This window comes from Megachile rotundata, chromosome 2 (assembly GCF_050947335.1).
Source record: "Megachile rotundata isolate GNS110a chromosome 2, iyMegRotu1, whole genome shotgun sequence".
NCBI lineage: Eukaryota > Metazoa > Arthropoda > Insecta > Hymenoptera > Megachilidae > Megachile > Megachile rotundata.
In genome coordinates this window covers 10,996,221-11,014,223 of record NC_134984.1, presented here as the reverse complement: position 1 = coordinate 11,014,223, position 18,003 = coordinate 10,996,221, and the positions used below count along the sequence as shown (strand labels likewise).

Genomic DNA, 18,003 nt, shown 5'->3' with positions numbered 1-18,003 from the left:
TAAATAAAAGATATTACTAAAAAACTTACAAGGTTGGTAATATATTAAATGTAAAAGAAATATGAATGCTGTTCATACTATGTTAATTATGTAAAATAAATATGAAATTATAATTTATAAAATGTGTCAACGCGCGGCTATTACTGGTAGTATTCTTATTGAATTAAAATGTAGCTTTATAAACATCAGTAAACGATTATATTGTAACTAAATGAGAAAGAGATAAATGGAAGCTTGCATATAAATTAACATCTGTAATTAATCATATTCTGGACAATAATTAATCTATACGCTCAGCAAAAAATACTACGTTTAAAATTGATTAAATTTTTTTTACACTGTATTATGACTGGTTTTATATAGTACATTTTTATTTGATATTTCTTCCTCGAGGTTCTATTTTCGATATTTCGAAACTTTTCGGCTATGGAGACTATGATGTCTGGTCACTCTTCAAACTTGGAGATTTATTAATATGGACATTTGCATAATACAGAAAACCAAAAGTTGGAAAATTGAAAAGTGAAAAGTTTGAAAAGTCGAGAATTCGAAAATTTAATAACTAGAAGAACTGAAGACTAGAAGAATTGAAGAATTGAAGAGTTGAAAAGTTGAGGAATTGAGGAATTGAGGAATTGAAGAATTGAGGAATTAGAGAATTAAGGAATTGGAGAATTGAGGAATTGGAGAATTGAGGAATTAGAGAATTAAGGAATTGGAGAATTGAGGAATTGAGAAATTGAGAAATTGAGAAATTGAGAAATTGAGAAATTGAGAAATTGAAAAATTGAAAATTTGAAAAATTGAAAAATTGAAAAATTGAAAAATCGAAAAATTGGAAAATTGCAAAATTGCAAAATTGCAAAATTGCAAGATTGCAAAATTGAAGAATTGAAGAATTGAAAAATTGAAAAATTGGAAAATTGGAAAATTGAAAAATTGGAAATTGAAAGTTTCTAAGAAATTTGATCGCTCGGAAACTAGAATAGTGAAGCACCTGAAAATTCAATACAAAAACTTGTGTGTACCAAAATTTTTAAATGTAATTCTTAATAAATCTAAAAACCCAAGATCTTTAAAATCCAATTATAAGAAAATTAAAGAATCTGCAACCAGATGCTCAGAAACGAAAAAAATCTCGCAAATTCGCATACCTCACCTAACTCAAAAGAATCCGACGTAGCATCCATTCAATTTTAAAACTGAAAAAGTCACAGCGTAAAGAGTTAAACGCGAAAGAAAAGGATGAAGCGAAGCGAAGGAGAAACAAAAGGAAGAAGTTAGAAATTCCGAGAATAGAATTAAAGTGCATGATCACCTCGACGAACGAACTTTTCCCGTCTCTATGTGGGATTCAGCGGTGACCGTCGGTGGTTGTGAACACCGGAAACCACGAGTTTTCTGAGCCAGCAGCTGAGCTTCGGCTGGTTTTCATCCTAAAATATGCGCGCGCCCGGTTAGCATCGTTAGGCAACCGGACTATTGTGTCCGCATAATAAAGTAAATGCATTTGCAATGCAGAGCTTATCGCCCTTACACAAACGGCCACAAGCCGTCGGAAGTACCTTGAACATTTTGCACGCATCAAAATTCTAAGCAAAAGTTTCATTTCAAAGATGCTCTTTCTGTTTTCGTTGGTTTCAGCAAAGCTTTGGGATTGCGGTTTAGAGATTTTTCAGTTTATTCGTAATTTTACAGAAGAAACTATTTATTAGTTATGATATTTTCATAACATACTTTTCTAAATAAATTATTTTTCTAGAAACATAGCTGCACATTTCAGCTATTTTTTCCGCAAGAATTTTCCAAAGAATTCAAAAAAATATATTCTTTGATATAAACTTCAGCGAATGTTTTTTTACCACTTCAAACGCATGACTATGATCAAATATTTTTGACGTCAAACATTCATACGCTAAATACTTTTTCGACCGCGTCACTCAGATTCTTTGAAAATAAAATTTGCTTGTTCCGTGCAAAATTGTGGAACAATATATTTCGCTTTATAACGGATTTATTGAGACGAAAATTCTACCTTTATGTTCACCTCTTGTGCATGAATTTACCGGGTTCGTAAAAAAGGTACATTATTGCTGCATCAAAAGAAATATTGATAAAAAGATTTATAAACAGACTTTATATTGCAAATTTGTTTTTGATACAGTAAAAATTAATTTTGAAAGAATTTTGTGATATGAAACATATTTATTGTCATAATTATTAAAAATTATTGAGAAGACAATGAATTTAATAATATAAAATTTGTTATTGAAATGTATAATGCTGAATAACATTAAACAGGAATAAAACAATCGTTAAACGAAAAGGTTATTTGCCACAACAGTAGCAGACAATATACTCCGCAAGGAGACAGTTACTTGTTAATTTAAATGCTTAGCGCTGATAATTTGAGGAATGTAGCAGTATTACACGAAAGAGCCAAATCCGCGTTTCTTGCATAATGCAATAAAGCAGGCAATGCAGTATAATTATATGGCGTTATCTCGTGTTTCTTCGTTGAGCCATTTCCATTCTTAAATCTCGTCCAACACACGGACACTTTGCTTTGTAATTACACCGTGGTGCTATTTGCGTTCGAGGCAGTAACGGTTCTGCTAATTACATCAATTACATTCAATCTACAGAGGATCCTAATTCAAAGGAAATAGCAGTGCGAGTTGGCGCTCTTGAATTTAAGATCATCAGTGTTTCACGACGGCAGAGTCAACTTCTAATTCGGGCTTTAAACGTTAAAGAGCGAGAAGTTGGGGCGCAGGGGATCCTTTAAAATTTGAGCGACGAGTTTCTGACCGACAGTAATTGAAAAACTTGCGACCAAACGAAAGCAGAAGAGATTTAACTTCGTGATAGCGCGGAACGGTAACAGGGATGGAGAATAATTTCCCGTGGAGAGAGTAAAGGCTTAATTTCCTCTGTTCCGTTAATCGATAACATTTCGATTCCGTGTTCCGTCTTTTGCTTAACCTCTTAGGCACGCCGGAACTTTACATGGCGCTGCTCCTCTGTACAACTGAGTTCGACGCAAATTACGCGTAAGCACTACAATGTGTAACAATGCAATTCTCTACGCGAGTACATTTAACTTATGTTAGTATTAAAGAATGAATTAATATATTATATTTTATGCAATATTATAAATAATTTAGAAACTCTTGGAATACATGGCTCACTACAATTCTGTATCGTAAAGAATACTCGTTTGATCAGTTTCGCTCCAGTTAAACACTCTTCTCCTTTAATACTTTAAGTCATACTTCCATACTTAACCTCTTAGGCGCAATTGAATTTTACGCGGTGCTGCTATTCTATACGACAGAGTTCGACTCGAATTACGCGTCAACAGCGTTACAATGTGTGACAATGCTGCTCTCTACGCGAGTACATTGGAATGAAGTTTTTCATGATTAAATTATAATTTTTCCCAAAGATATGATAAGCTTTAACTTTGATAATTTATTTTTTTAGAAAATTCACAAAATATTTCATTTCCAAATGTTTCCAATATCGTATCAGTGCAAAGAGGTGCTCCATGGTGCCTAAACTACTTGGTACCTTTTATTTACATGTAATGTACTTTTGTGGGATTTGTTAATACTCTTATAAAACGTGGTGAAGGCAGAAAAGTGCGAATCAAAACATATGAAACGATCATTCAATTGAAACGGTGAGCGAATGAGCCGGTAGAGTGAGCCACTATAGTGGCGCTGTGTAATCTATGATATTCGCGAAAGCCATTATAGTGGACCGACGTATACAAAATGGCATTCGCGGAAGCCACTATACATATCCATTTATACATATTGGTGTGTTATGCTTAAGAGCATGAAGTTGGGTGACAAACAATCTCAAGACTGACTTTTTGTACCTCTGACAGAAAATTGATACGTTCTGGAGGTTCTTGTTTATGTTATGTTGTTTTGGTCAGGAGGGACAAAGACAGTAAATATTTGTTTTCCAAAAATGTACATTAATGCGACATCGTAATTCAAGTACTTTGAATCCATATTATAAGGTTAATATATATTCTATATTACTATATTTTATATTAATATAAAGGCAATATTTTGTCAAATTTATTTTTAAAGATATTCTTCAGTCTATACTTAAGAGTCACACACAACCGAATTTTACAATTTTGTTTTGAAACTTTTTATTATTGTTGTTTATTATTGTTGTGGGCGACGACTGCTATGGTCATTAGCCAATGAAACTTTTTTAAAAATGTTCCTACACAGTTTCGTTTGTTATGAAGTTTTCAAATATTTTCGATGAATGACCACTTCAAGTATTACTTTTGGGAATTTTTGAAGCCTCCGGCAGAAAATTGATCCGATACTTGTTTATATTATGGTATATTGGTCAGAAGAGACAAGGACAGTATATTTGTTTTTCAAAAACGTGCAATAAAGTGATTTCATTTTGCCAGAATTTTGAAACCAGGAAGCAATATTTTGTCGTGTTTTTCCCCCCAAAAATTCCTCGTATAATTCTTCGGTGAGGTAAAGAGCGCTTTTATTGGAAAAATGGGACGTGAAAAATTTTCTTTCACAAAAAGTTGCATGTTTTTTTTCTCGTGAAGTTTGAAGAGTAAAATTCTGGAAAATATGACTCTTTATTGCACAGTGGTTTAAAAATTAATATTCCACGAATTTTGAAATGTGAGAAATATAGTGTGATGTTTATTGGTGTGTAGTGAACGACTGTGGAGGTAATATCAGAATAATATCAGAATTTTGTTGCTGTTTTAGAGACCTATACATGAATTTAAATGAAAATCCTGTGTTTAAAATTGAATTAAAATCCAGTGTTCAAAATTTAATTAAAACTGAATAAAATAGAATTAAACTGCAGTATTTAAAATTGAATTAAAATTCAGTCAAAACCCGTAAAAATATAGATAAAGTAAATTCTGCAAGTGTACTCAAATACATCACAGTTACAGTCAGAAATATTTCGATCACTTGTACTACCATTCATTCTATCATTTGTACTATTAAGATAAGTACAAATATGGTTTCTCCAATTTCTTCCATTTCGATGCAAAAGAGAAACGTGATAAAGATCCGTTTTACAAAATGAAGTGTGTATCAATTTTCGTCGTGAATGTATTGCTCCTCGAATAATTCATTCGCCGGTATATATATGCGTTTTCACCTAAAATGCTACATAAGAGAAAATTTATTGCGTTGCCGGAAAATAATCTTAGCCAAGGGTATTCGTTACGCGTTCTAGTTCTTAATAATTCACGGTCTCGTGTTTTATGACTTATTCGTCCCTGCCACGTGTGGCCTATTAAATGATTCCATTTAATCGAGAATATTTGTGAAATATCTTTGCTATTTCCTACTTCACAAATTCCAAAAATATTGTCCCCCGTGATATCAATTTCACATTTTTAAAATTATTGAAAATCTTGTGTAGAAGAATGAACATAACCTCATCGCGTTTGTGACAGGTTATGTTCAGTTGCGTAAATATTCGTATACAGTATTTTGTTATTTTGCATTAAAGAAGCTAATTTAAATATTATATTTCTTATTTTACAAAAAGATTAATCATAATGTCCGAATTTTAATTTGGAAAAATTTTGAAAAAAGATACATAAAATCACACAACAATTAATACGTCACTGTGGTTATATCTAATCGATACAAATCCAATTACGTTAAAAAGGAACTTTTCAAATAATATTCCAACGATGTACATTAACGGATTAAAGGATGAAATAAAGATTAACTACCATTGTTTAATAATGTGTATTCAAATGTGATTGATCAGAAACATTAGTTTTCATTGTGGTTAACGTGTTAATAATTTTCTCCTCTTCAGTCCATTATCGAAGAATTACAAATCCAATTACACTCCATTGAATTATAAAATTTTAATCCGAACAAATTTATTCTTCCCAGAATTTTAACCCAATATTGTACGTCGATATCGACAACTTTTCCAATTACTTTAAGACTTGGCCGTGCAATAAACTCTCCGTTCAGAAATAATTCAGGCTTCACCTAGTGTTTGAACATCGACAGACTCTGTGCGTGCTTTGAAAACGACAACGGTGGCTTCATTAACCGTAAGTTACAACGGTGATGTAATCGAATGCCATTCTCGTTGCATAGTCTTAGGGAAGACACTATTATGCAACGTTTACAGGGAGCAAGTAACGTGGACTTTATGGGGATGTACCTTATCGAGCTACCGAGTCAGAACAATTAACAATGGGCAGATTAGCACAAAGGGGTTACATGAGTATGCAACTGTGTATCCTCGCTATTTTTAATATTATCAAGTATTGTAATTTATTCAATAGTTTTCACTTAGAAAATATTTGAGTTGTTTTTAAAATGGAAGTAATATGTTTTATGTGTAGCCAAATATGTATAGTGGTTTTGATAAGCTATTATTGTTATTTAGTGATATACATATAGTTCCATTCATGACCATCATCAGAATAACTTAACCTAAATCAGCCTTGATTTATAAAACAGTGTATAATTTTTTAAGTGAAAAGAAAAAGGAGAGCATGAACAAAATTAAAAGAAAACGAGAAGTATGAAAGTGGAGAACTTAACCTAAGCTAAGTAATGCAACCTAGGCAGTGTATAATTTTGCGAATAAGAAAAGTAAAGAGAAGAAACCGTACAAAAATGGAGAACCTAATCTAATTTCAGCTAAGCTTATTTCCAAAGCAGTGTATAATTTTTTAGATAAAATTGAAAAGAAAAAAAGTATAATAACCTTAAAAAGTGAATAACTGAACCTAAGCAGCCTACCGTAACTCAGACATGTAAAGCAGTGTATAATTTTCCGAAGGAAGAAAGTAAAAAGGAATGTATGAAGGGGAAAGGACTTTAAAACAGGGATAAGAAAAGAATTTATGCTCATCCGGGGGATTTGCTCATAAAATCTGACGTTAGTCGCGAATGTAACACGGGGTTTTTCTTAGTCGCGTTCTTTTCGAGCGTCGTTGAGCTACCGCAATAACGAGGATGCTGCTCGTTGCACAAAAGAGGATCGATCGACACAGAGATGTCTCCGGGGTGAAAGTCTCACGAGATCTCAATAGTCCCTTCTGTCCCTTTACTCGTCGAAGGACCCTCATTCAATGAACTTCCTTGGAGGAATGGTGCAAGATACGTGCTTCAAAAGGAAAGGAACGATTTTTATATTTTCTGCATCGACCACCGACTACTATGTTATTATTCACCATGAGGTGTAAATCTGAAATTCGGCATCTTGGTATCGTTTCTTTCGTTATCTTTATTTGATGATTCACCCCTAATATAAATGTAGTCAAACTTTTGTTGTACAACTTTAAGTACTAATGACTTAAAGTAACCCTTTGAACAACACCATATATTGAAAAGTAACTGAACTTTTTAAATTTAAGGAAAACTATTAGCACCATCTATTAAAACAATATGTTATCTGAAAACAGTATACCTCCCTTACAAAACACAAGAATTATTATTGGAATCGAGCAACGAATTGTAAACTTATAGCGTTTAATGCGACAGAACCTTCCGTCACCGTGTCACAAAACCACAGGCAACCGCAACAAATTGCTCGCGTTGAATATTGCGAGGATCTTATCAAAACAGTCAGACGAAACTGTATATTCCTGGAATCAATTGTAACTAGTGATGAGACTTGGTGCTTCAAGTATGAACCTCAAACAAAGCGCCAAAGTGCTACGTGGAAATCTCCAGGCTCTCCAAAATCAAAAAATTGCGATTCCAGAAGTCCCGAGAGAAGACAATGTTAATTTGCTTTTACGGTTCTAATGGAATTATACTTCGGGAATTCGTTCCACAGGGACAAAATGTTAATGGCGAATATTAGCTGGGTGTTATGGAACATTTGTGGAAGAGGATCGTTCGTGTGAGGCCCGAATATCGAACGCCGGGAAGTTGGTTTCTGTTGCATGATAACGCACCATGTCACAGAACTGTCGCTGTTCGTGAATTTTTGGCGAAAAAACAAGTCTATGTGCTCCAACATCCTCTAAATTCGCCTGACTTATCTCAATGTGATTATTTCCTTTCTCCAAAACTGAAATTAGCTACAAAAGGAACGTTTTATGACACTGTTGCACAAGTCCAAGCAGCTGTGACAAGGGTATTTGAAGCGATTCCGCATAACGACCTAAAAAAATCTATGTTAACGATGTGTGAACGTGACCAGCGATATATTTATGCGGAAGGGATGTATTTTGAATAAAAAAAATTAATCTTGGCAAAATAACTAAATCTCTCCTTTTTATTTAAAAAGTTCCGTTATTTCTTCACTGAACATTTTAAAATATTTCACCAATACCTAAATTGTTAAATTTTTATCTGAATAATTACAATAAGTGAAATAACAAAAATAAAAGCAATGCAATTGAAAAATAATTAATCACAAATCCACCTTCTTCGGAAAATAAAAATGATTGGAAAGACATCCCCGAAATAATTTGAACGGCAGAAATAAATGAAATATATGTGTTATCAAAATCGTATCAAAATCGTAATAAACGTCAGAACCTGTTGATCGATGAACGTTAAAATGAATTGCAGATACGTCGACAAATCATCTTTTCCACGTTCGAAATATTGTGTTCCATCTGTACGCGAACGTATACAGGACTTTCACGATTACAAATTGTTTTCAGAACATAATTTTCATTTCGAGTTGTTTGTGATTTATTTCGCGAGTGTTCAATTATTCATTGCCATTACAGCGTCTGTCGTTTTCAAGTTTCCGTGTTACGTATTCATTGGCGTGGCTAATCCAATAAAGTCGAATAAATATTTGTCGGGAAACATTTGTTAGAATCGGACGAAATTGGACGTCCTCAATACGTACGTTAATTTAGAATTTACAAAGAAAGTTCGTATTATGGAACTTCGAACGCTTCGTCTGCTAAAACTTCGCGTTGGAAAGATTGGTAAATTAGGTAAAGTTAATTTTATTTGCAGTTTAAGAATGTATTCGAGGGTTAAAAGAATCATGAGGAAGGATTGAAACACTGTCCCTTGCCCTACGATTTACTTGTGCGTCAGTCAGAGCTAATCGCAGCTGCAATATTAAAAGAGAAAAAAAATGTTCATTTCGTATAGCAAATCTAGACTATGTAAATTATAATTGAAACTTCAAATTAAAGCGTATTAAAAATTCGAGCAAGATTTGTTGGGGTTGAAATGTGAGTACGTAAAAATATTCTATAGGAAAATCTGAAAAATCTTTTGAATTGTTAAAGTATTTTTATCTAACGTGATTTTATTAATTTTAAAATGTAAAACGATAAAAGTACAATAACCCTGTTTCCAGATTTCAGCTCCCAAAGCATTCTGTCGCAATTATAAAAGTATAAAGTTGTTCCAGTTTTATGTAGCAGCCTGTAAAAAGACTCCGGTTTGTTCTTTCATCTAGAATCACTTGGTGTTTCGTTGTACAGCACGGCTCATTTCTAATGAGTCTCTTTAGCAACGTCGAGTGTAGGAAACAGTTCCGAGTCCCACATGTTGTCCTCGTAACAACATCAACTTGTTGGAACGTCAACCGGGACAGCAAACTCGGAGGCAAATGCGAATAAAGGACAATTAAAGATGCAACGCTGCTGCATTGTCGGTGTGACGCGGTGAAAATGGAAGAGTAGCTGCCTTTTCTCTTCCTAATGTACACACCAGTCATTTGCGATCGTAAAGAGAGCTCTGTAATGGAAATATCTTCTTCTTTTCTCATTTTCTGCGGCTGCAGATGTAAATGAAACGTCAAAGTCTTTTAGCCTCTTTTGTTTATTTTTTATCTGAACTGGTCTTTTAGCATTGAGAAACATATTTTCTGAATCATTTATTTAAGAAAATAACTTGGAAGATAATTTAATAATTACTGTATAATTATTTAATTCAACGATTAAGTTAAAGAATTATTAAAATAGTTTTTAAGCTAATCGATTTAAAAAAATTTAATTTTAACCTTCAATGGAATTATTTAATTGATGATCGTTCACATTAGTTTTGTGACCAAATGTGAATAACAAATAATGATATAAGAGTAAGGGGTTTTAAGATAGGACGAAAATTTGTGTGGGATAGTTTGGTTGGTCCATGGTCCGAAATTCGGCCATTTTGGAATATTATGGACGCCATGTAGCGAGTGCAATCATGAACCTAAAGGTAGTGGAAGCTTACTCTTGGTGTATCCATTTGCGACGGTTACGTAGGCACACAGATTCGAAGCTACAATCTGGTATTAATAATCACATTAAACAGACATGTGGAGTCCGTGCTTCGAGTTTCCCTCGGGACAACGTCCTGGAATTGAGTTTTTAATTAAACGAACCACTCATCGGTCAACTCGCGGTCTGGATTAACGAATTTATCGATAGATCGTTTTATTCTCTGGTTTGATCTGAACGTACGAGAAATTATGGAGATTTATAATGAAGTCCGGAGATTTTTGTATGCTGATGATAATTTGAAGCTCGTGTTAGGTAAATGTACTCATTAGCGACCATGTCCTCGTTGTTTATTTCATTTTATTAATCTCGTGGCTTATAACACCGAGACTCGTGACACACATTACGGTTCAAATGTGATTAACCTAAATCATATTTGCACAAGGTTTGAGTTTCGAGTTCAATATGAATTATAATTCGTGCTGCTGAAGAATGCTGATTTTCAAATATAACACTCCTTCGTTTTCAATAATAATTAAACTCTGACGCAGTTGTTGAAAGAGTTGTAGGTTAGGAAGTTAAAAATGGTGGTCAAGATGATGTGTGAAACTTCAGAACACAGTTACTGGCGTTTTATTTATTACTTTTGAGATTGTTTCTTTAGTAAAGTATTAGCGAGTATATTTACACATTCTTGTGACATAAATTATTAAATACATATGTATTTGTAAGGTTATCGATTTCGTAAAGAAAATGTGTGGACGTATATGATAATTTGTTAAAATTAATCAAAAATGTATATTGGTACAAAAACAATGGACGGTATAATAACAAGAATACATTAATTTTAATTTATATAATTATAAAATATCGTTGTGATTAGTTCATATATCACGTCAGTTCGATAGCAATTTTTATTAATAATTTTGTTAATATATATTTGACATTCATAAAAATTGACGTATTTAAAAACTTATATAAACAGAAATAAATGAATAAAATTAAATAATCGTTATTTTATAGAAAAATCTGTGTATCCCATTATAAAATTACAATTTTCAAATTTAGTACCACGAAAAAATAATTAAAATTTGTTTACACATTAAGTGTCCTTAAATATCTTCTTATAAGTTAAAATATTTGTTCTAGCTATCAATAATTTTTTTCAAAAGAATTTCCTAGTAATTAGTTACTCTTAAAGCTCTTATACTAAAATCCACCCTTAAGTAAGGAAACTCGCAACGTCAGATATCAATCAGATGCACGTGTACTTGATGGATATCCAAACTGACTTTTCCAGAAAATGAAACTTCATCCCAAAGTTATACCATAATTTCACCTCGTTTTGGACCATGATTCGTCCATCATTTCTCTCATATTCCTATTTTATAAATGCATAAACATTTTTACAGTAATCATGGTAAATTCTATTACAAATACTAATCTGCGCATATACAAATACTAACCTGACCCTACCAAATATTAACCTAACCATTCCAAACTTGATATCTAAAACCATTTTCAAGAATATTACAACCTGAGTAAAATAAAATTCGTAGAAACAATATATATATATGTTTATTAAAAAAAATATATAGTTAAGATGTGTATTATAATGTAATCTGCAACAAACCTTATTACAATTTATATTTTCTCAAAATTTGCCATCTAAAATCATTTTCAAGTATAGTAGGATTTTAATAAAATAAAATTTGTAAAAATAAAGCATATGTTATTAAAAAAATATTATAGTTAATATATGCATATGATGTAACCTCCTGTAAAAGACCTTGTTTGAATTTTCTCAAAACTTGGTATGTGTAATTATTTTCAAAGACAGCACTAAGTAAATTCCCATTAGTAAAGCATATGTTACTTAAAAATTTTCCATTTTCTCAAACTTGTTACTAAAAACCATCTTCAGGAACAACCAAAATAAAATTCCCATCAATCTCCAAAGAAGCAGCCATGTAAAACTCCCGAGTAACTAACCTCATAAGAATAAACAATTTCTAAAAACGAAGGGTCCAAAACCTCCACGTTCAACAAGAGCCGAAAGAAACAGCTTGAAAAGAAAGTCGGTTGCAGTGGGTAAAAACAGTACAAAGAAAGGAGAAAACAACGAGGCAAGAAAAAGACGGCATCTGACAGGAGAAGAGGAAAGATTGTTCAGCCCTCATTGTGGTGAATCGTTCGAGCCCTTCGTCAGACCTTTGTTCGAGTTTAGTTTATCGAAAGCTACTTTAAAAGCTCGGCTCGGTCAATCCCGGTGTCGTTTAAGCACAAGACAAAGTGAACCAGACCCGTATTTTCAGGAACCGGTTGCCCGACGGTGGTTCGGTGAAACCTCGCGCCAACGTGGCCACATAACAGTTCGTAATCCGGCGAATTTATAGTTGGGATCACCGGGTACAGGCCGCAACGTGCGAGCCATTTTTACCTTGCAGAAAGGGAACGACCGCCAACGATCACGATTGTCCGCGACGGATTTGTCTCTTTTTTTATTGGGATTAAGTAGCCCTGACTTTTGACCTAGACGCGAGCGGACACCTTGATTTAGGGAGGCTGCTGCGCGAGAGTGTGAGGACACCGTAATATGGAAACAGATGATGTGGATTTCGAGGTAAAGCGAGAATGGGAGTTAGGTGGAGAAATAATTTTATATAGAGTTGCTTTTGTAATTTTGTGCTTTTGCTTCTGATTGTGAGACAATTTTAGGTATGGATTATGAGAATTTGTGGATGCGGAGAGTTTCAGAATTTGGATATTTTGAGATATATAGAAATATGGAAGTGTCAAATTCAGGGAAATTCAGTGAAAATGTGAAATGTATAGGGAATTTTCAAATTTGGGAATTTAAGAATTTAGGAATATTAATATGTATAATTGAAATTTTGGAGTTTAGGGATTTGGGGATTTGGGGATTTGGGGATTTAAGGATTTGAGGATTTGGTAATTTGGTAATTTGGTAATTTGGGAATTTTGGAAATTGGGAATTTGGAAATTTAGGAATTTGAGAATTTGGGAATTTGGGAATTTTGGAACTTGGGAAATTGGGAATTTGGGAATTTTGGAAATTGGGAATTTGGAAATTTAGGAATTTGAGAATTTGAAAATTTGGGAATTTTTGAACTTGAGAATTTGGGAATTTGGGAATTTGGGAATTTTGGAAATTTGGAAATTTGGAATTTGGAAATTTAGGAATTTGAGAATTTGGGAATTTGGGAATTTGGGAATTTGGGAATTTTGGAAATTGGGAATTTGGAAATTTAGGAATTTGAGAATTTGGGAATTTGGGAATTTGGGAATTTTGGAACTTGGGAAATTGGGAATTTGGGAATTTTGGAAATTGGGAATTTGGAAATTTAGGAATTTGAGAATTTGAAAATTTGGGAATTTTTGAACTTGAGAATTTGGGAATTTGGGAATTTGGGAATTTTGGAAATTTGGAAATTTGGAATTTGGAAATTTAGGAATTTGAGAATTTGGGAATTTGGGAATTTGGGAATTTGGGAATTTTGGAAATTGGGAATTTGGAAATTTAGGAATTTGAGAATTTGGGAATTTGGGAATTTGGGAATTTTGGAACTTGGGAAATTGGGAATTTGGGAATTTGGGAATTTGGGAATTTGGAAATTTGGAAATTTGAAAATTTGAAAACCTGAAAATCTGAAAATTTGAAAATTTGAAAATTTGGAAATTTGGAAATCTGAAAATTTGAAAATTTGGGAATTTGGGAATTTGGGAATTTGGAAATTTTATAATTTAGTAATTTGGAAATTTGATAACTTGGTAATTTGGTAATTTGATAATTTCGTACTTTAGAAAATTAGGAACTCAGAAATTTCAGAATTTCGAGAACTCAGAAGTCTGCAAAATTTAAAGGTTCCAAAATCTCAAGACCAAGTTTTTACCAATTAAATAAATAAAGAAAATTTCGTTATCGTCGCAAAGAAATCACAATTAAAAAACAAACATATTCAACTAATAATGCCATTTCTGATAAAAGCCCGCCTCTAAAGCCCCAATCACAGGAAATTATCGAGTTGCTACAGCATCAACAAGTAACTTTTACTTTTTCTGCATTATTCTTCTCCATATTTTACAACACTCTACAAAGATTACATTATAATAAAAATTTGAACCATATTAAAAATATTATTTTAAAGATTATTATAAGCGTAAGAGAACCTTCTAAATTTCTTTCGCCATATATATAGTTTCCCTGAACAATAACTTATCTCACAGCATCTGTTTCCGATTACACCCGAAATAAATTTATCTAAAGTATTACCAGGAAATCATAAATACCACCAGACCATGACTGCTCAAATATTAATTTTCCCTTCGCTTTTCGCACCCTACATTTTTCTCGTGAATCCCCGCCGTTTCACTAAGAAAAACATCTCTATTATCCGTAATAGTGGCACTCAGTATACTCCCATTTTTCTTGAATATAACTGGGATCACGAATGATTTTTCCAGGATTTTCTCTAATCTTAGTGTAAATTCTCTTTTCTGTTTAAAAAATTGGAATTTATTTTGTTAGTTACTGACAATTTTAACAATGATGGTGTTATTGATGTTTACAAAGGTATTAACTTTGATCGTATTATACTAATTAATTAATACGGTGATTGCCATGTCTTTGTTGTTCGTTCTGGCAAAATTTAAGTAATAGAAATAATTAATAATTAATATAAAATATAAGGTTGATTGAACTGTGAATATGTTATTGTACTATCACCGAGTATAAAATATTTCATTATAAACAAAGAACAATAATATTAAAATTTGAGCTTCTTAATATACAATTATCGTTTGTTAGAAAACTTATAAAATTTTCAAAACTTTCTAACAAGCTACTTCAAACTAAAAACATTCATAAAATATTTGTGTTATCCATTTCAACAAAGTTTATACTTTAAATTGATATACTAGAAATATTATTTTGTAACTCTTTCATCAAATTGTATTAAACTTTCCAGAGCTTTTATTAAAAAATTATGCATTTTATTTGCAATAATTGATAACCCAATAAAGTGCATATATGAACGACATAATAAAGTATTTTACTATATATGATAATAATATTAATAACATTAAATAATAATATTAAAAGTATTATTTTGTGACTGTTTCATGTCATCCAATTGTATTAGACTTTCGAGACCTTTTATTTAAATATTGTCTATTTTATTTCTAATAATTGATAACATAATAAAGTGCATATATGAGCAATATAATAAAGTATATATGCACCATGTAATAATAAGGTGAATATACACGATATAATAATAAAGTGTACATGCACATTAATAAACTGTGTATACACAACACAATAAATTGCATATGCACAAAATAATAATAAATTCTAGTATATGCACAACTTAATAATAAAGTGTGTATGCACAAAATAGTAATAAACTTTACACGCACAATATAATAGTAAAGTGCCAATGCACAACTCAATAATAAAACAGCCACGTACAACATAATAATAAACTGTATATGCACAGCATAATAACCTGCGTATGCACAACATAATTGCACAAGGTACTAATAAAGCGTGTATAAATTCACAATGAACTAATAAAGCGTGCATAAACAGCATAATAATAACCTATACATACATTCTATTCAGATACGATGAATTTTAGTCATAATTTTAAAACCATGGTTTTGAGGGTGAGGACATTTTAAAGGGTTACAAGATAAGAATTTGTAATTTATTATTACATAGTAAATTTTGAAGCACTGTAATGTAGATATCTGTAGCTTTTTCATTTTTATACCTTGCATTCTTAAAATAGGGAATGACAACAAAGCAGCTGTTTAAAACTAACCCTGTCAATGTATAATTTGCAATTAACAATAGAATTAAAAAATAAATAATGCAGGTTAATTCCTCATTTCGATAAAAAGCATCGAAGATTTCAAGACATTCAGAATATTAGAAATTCAGTCTTACAGATTTTGTAATTTGTAATAAGAAACTTGTCAACCAGTGATTCAACCAGAAATTCAGCTTTACAAATTTTATAATTCGCAATAAGAAACTTTTGAACCAAGTATTCAATCAGAAATTCAACTTTATAAATTTTGTAAGTTGTAATAAGAAACTTGTGAACCAATGATTCAACCAGAAATTAAACTTTCCAAATGTTGTAATTTGTAATAAGGAACTTGTGTAACCAGTCATTTAACTCCTTTGGCAATTTTAGTGTTAACAATGGAATAATGTTAAATGTGCGTTGCAGCATCAGCAGTAGTGACAATTATGCGCCAAGTGGAGTCCCAACAAGTGAATATAAATGGAATCCAAGGAATTTCATTTTGAATGATTAGAATTTATTTTGATATGTACTTGTTTCAAGAGTATCTCCTCGAAGATGTTTTACATTTCACAAAATCTCCGCGTGTGTGTCCAATTTTCATGACATTGATGAGGGAAACAGTTTCTAATTTTCCACTAGTTTAGCTAAAATTCAGGTTGAGAAATACAAATGACGTATGAAGTGGGTCATTTTCCAGTGACCGTAACAAAATCAAGCAATACCGCGACATGTACAGAAAACAGCAAATAAATGACTCTACTGGTAAGATTAAGGGTTCACAACCAGATGTGACTAACAAACCAAATATTCGCTAGACATTCGTAATGATTTCTTGAGTCTTATTGCTGCTACAGTAAAAAATTGATTTGAAACTACAAAGAAATGAAAAATTGTTAAACTATTGTACCTCTAAAAATACGTGAGATGTGTGGCGATTTCAGTTTTACGTTCATTGCCACTAGATGGCGCATAAAACCGCGACTTTCTCGCTAGTACTCAATTGGGTACTCGCTAATACCCTATTCCTACAAATACTTCATCAAATAACTCCATCAAATTCTGAAAGCCAGACAAGTCTGTATACAGTAAAAATAGATAGATAAATTACACAGATTTCAATATATGATGAGTTCCATCGAATATCTTCATACAAACTATACCGCAGCTATCCTTTTAATCGAACAAATAATTCATCTCTTATCATTCATGAACAACTCTATTATCCTTCGTGAATATATGTAAAAGAACAAAAATATTCTTCCATCACTTTTAAACTACAAATCCATCAAATTCTGAAAGCCAGACAAGTCTGAATACAGTAAAATCTTTTTACAGGTAGATTTTTACAGTATCGAATAATAAACATTATCTAACAGCACCAAATTCAAAAAATTTATTTATTAGTGCTTATTAACGTTCTTTAATTTCTTGAATAGCAAACTCTTAAATATCTCGCAATAATAAATGTTCAAGTTTAATATAAATGAAATAAAAATGAATACATAACCACACTTAGATAATACAAAAACATAATGAACACAAACTAGTTGAATAATATAAAAGAAAAAGTATCTTTGGTACATCTTAACTGTCTAAGGGTTTCGACGGAAGTGGGAGGCACAATAGAAGTGAAAAGGCAAAAACGACTTGCGCAAAACTTAATGTAACTAAAAAACCCTATACTCTTCTGCTGCCAATCTAACATCTAGAAATGAGGTGAACTCTCTTCACTATTGTATCTCTAAACATTTGTACTGAAGTGTAATCCTCTCGCTGTACTATGCATCTTACTATCATCCTCACATTGCACCATGATTTTCAATTTGACAAATGTCACTCGACTTATAACACTATACAAACACATGCACTGTCGAAGATAAAATCAGGTTGGAAGATTATACATGAAACATATCAAATTAAAGAAAAGCATATAATATATGAAAAATACGAATCTATAATGACTAAAAAACCCTATACTCT

At 32.1% G+C, this 18,003-nt stretch overlaps 1 protein-coding gene across 2 annotated transcripts in view; it reads right to left on the bottom strand.

The window, feature by feature from the left end:
• The window catches only part of LOC100884038 (zwei Ig domain protein zig-8), a 168,134-nt gene that overhangs the window by 104,681 nt on the left and 45,450 nt on the right, over positions 1-18,003 (bottom strand). The window contains exon 1 of one of the 2 annotated variants that reach the window (XM_076540877.1): positions 1,319-1,417. The exons of the other annotated variant lie outside the window; for it this stretch is intronic. The gene's annotated coding sequence lies outside the window, so the exon portion shown is untranslated. Of the gene's footprint in view, positions 1-1,318; positions 1,418-18,003 lie in introns of those variants that run through there. 2 annotated transcript variants of the gene reach the window in all.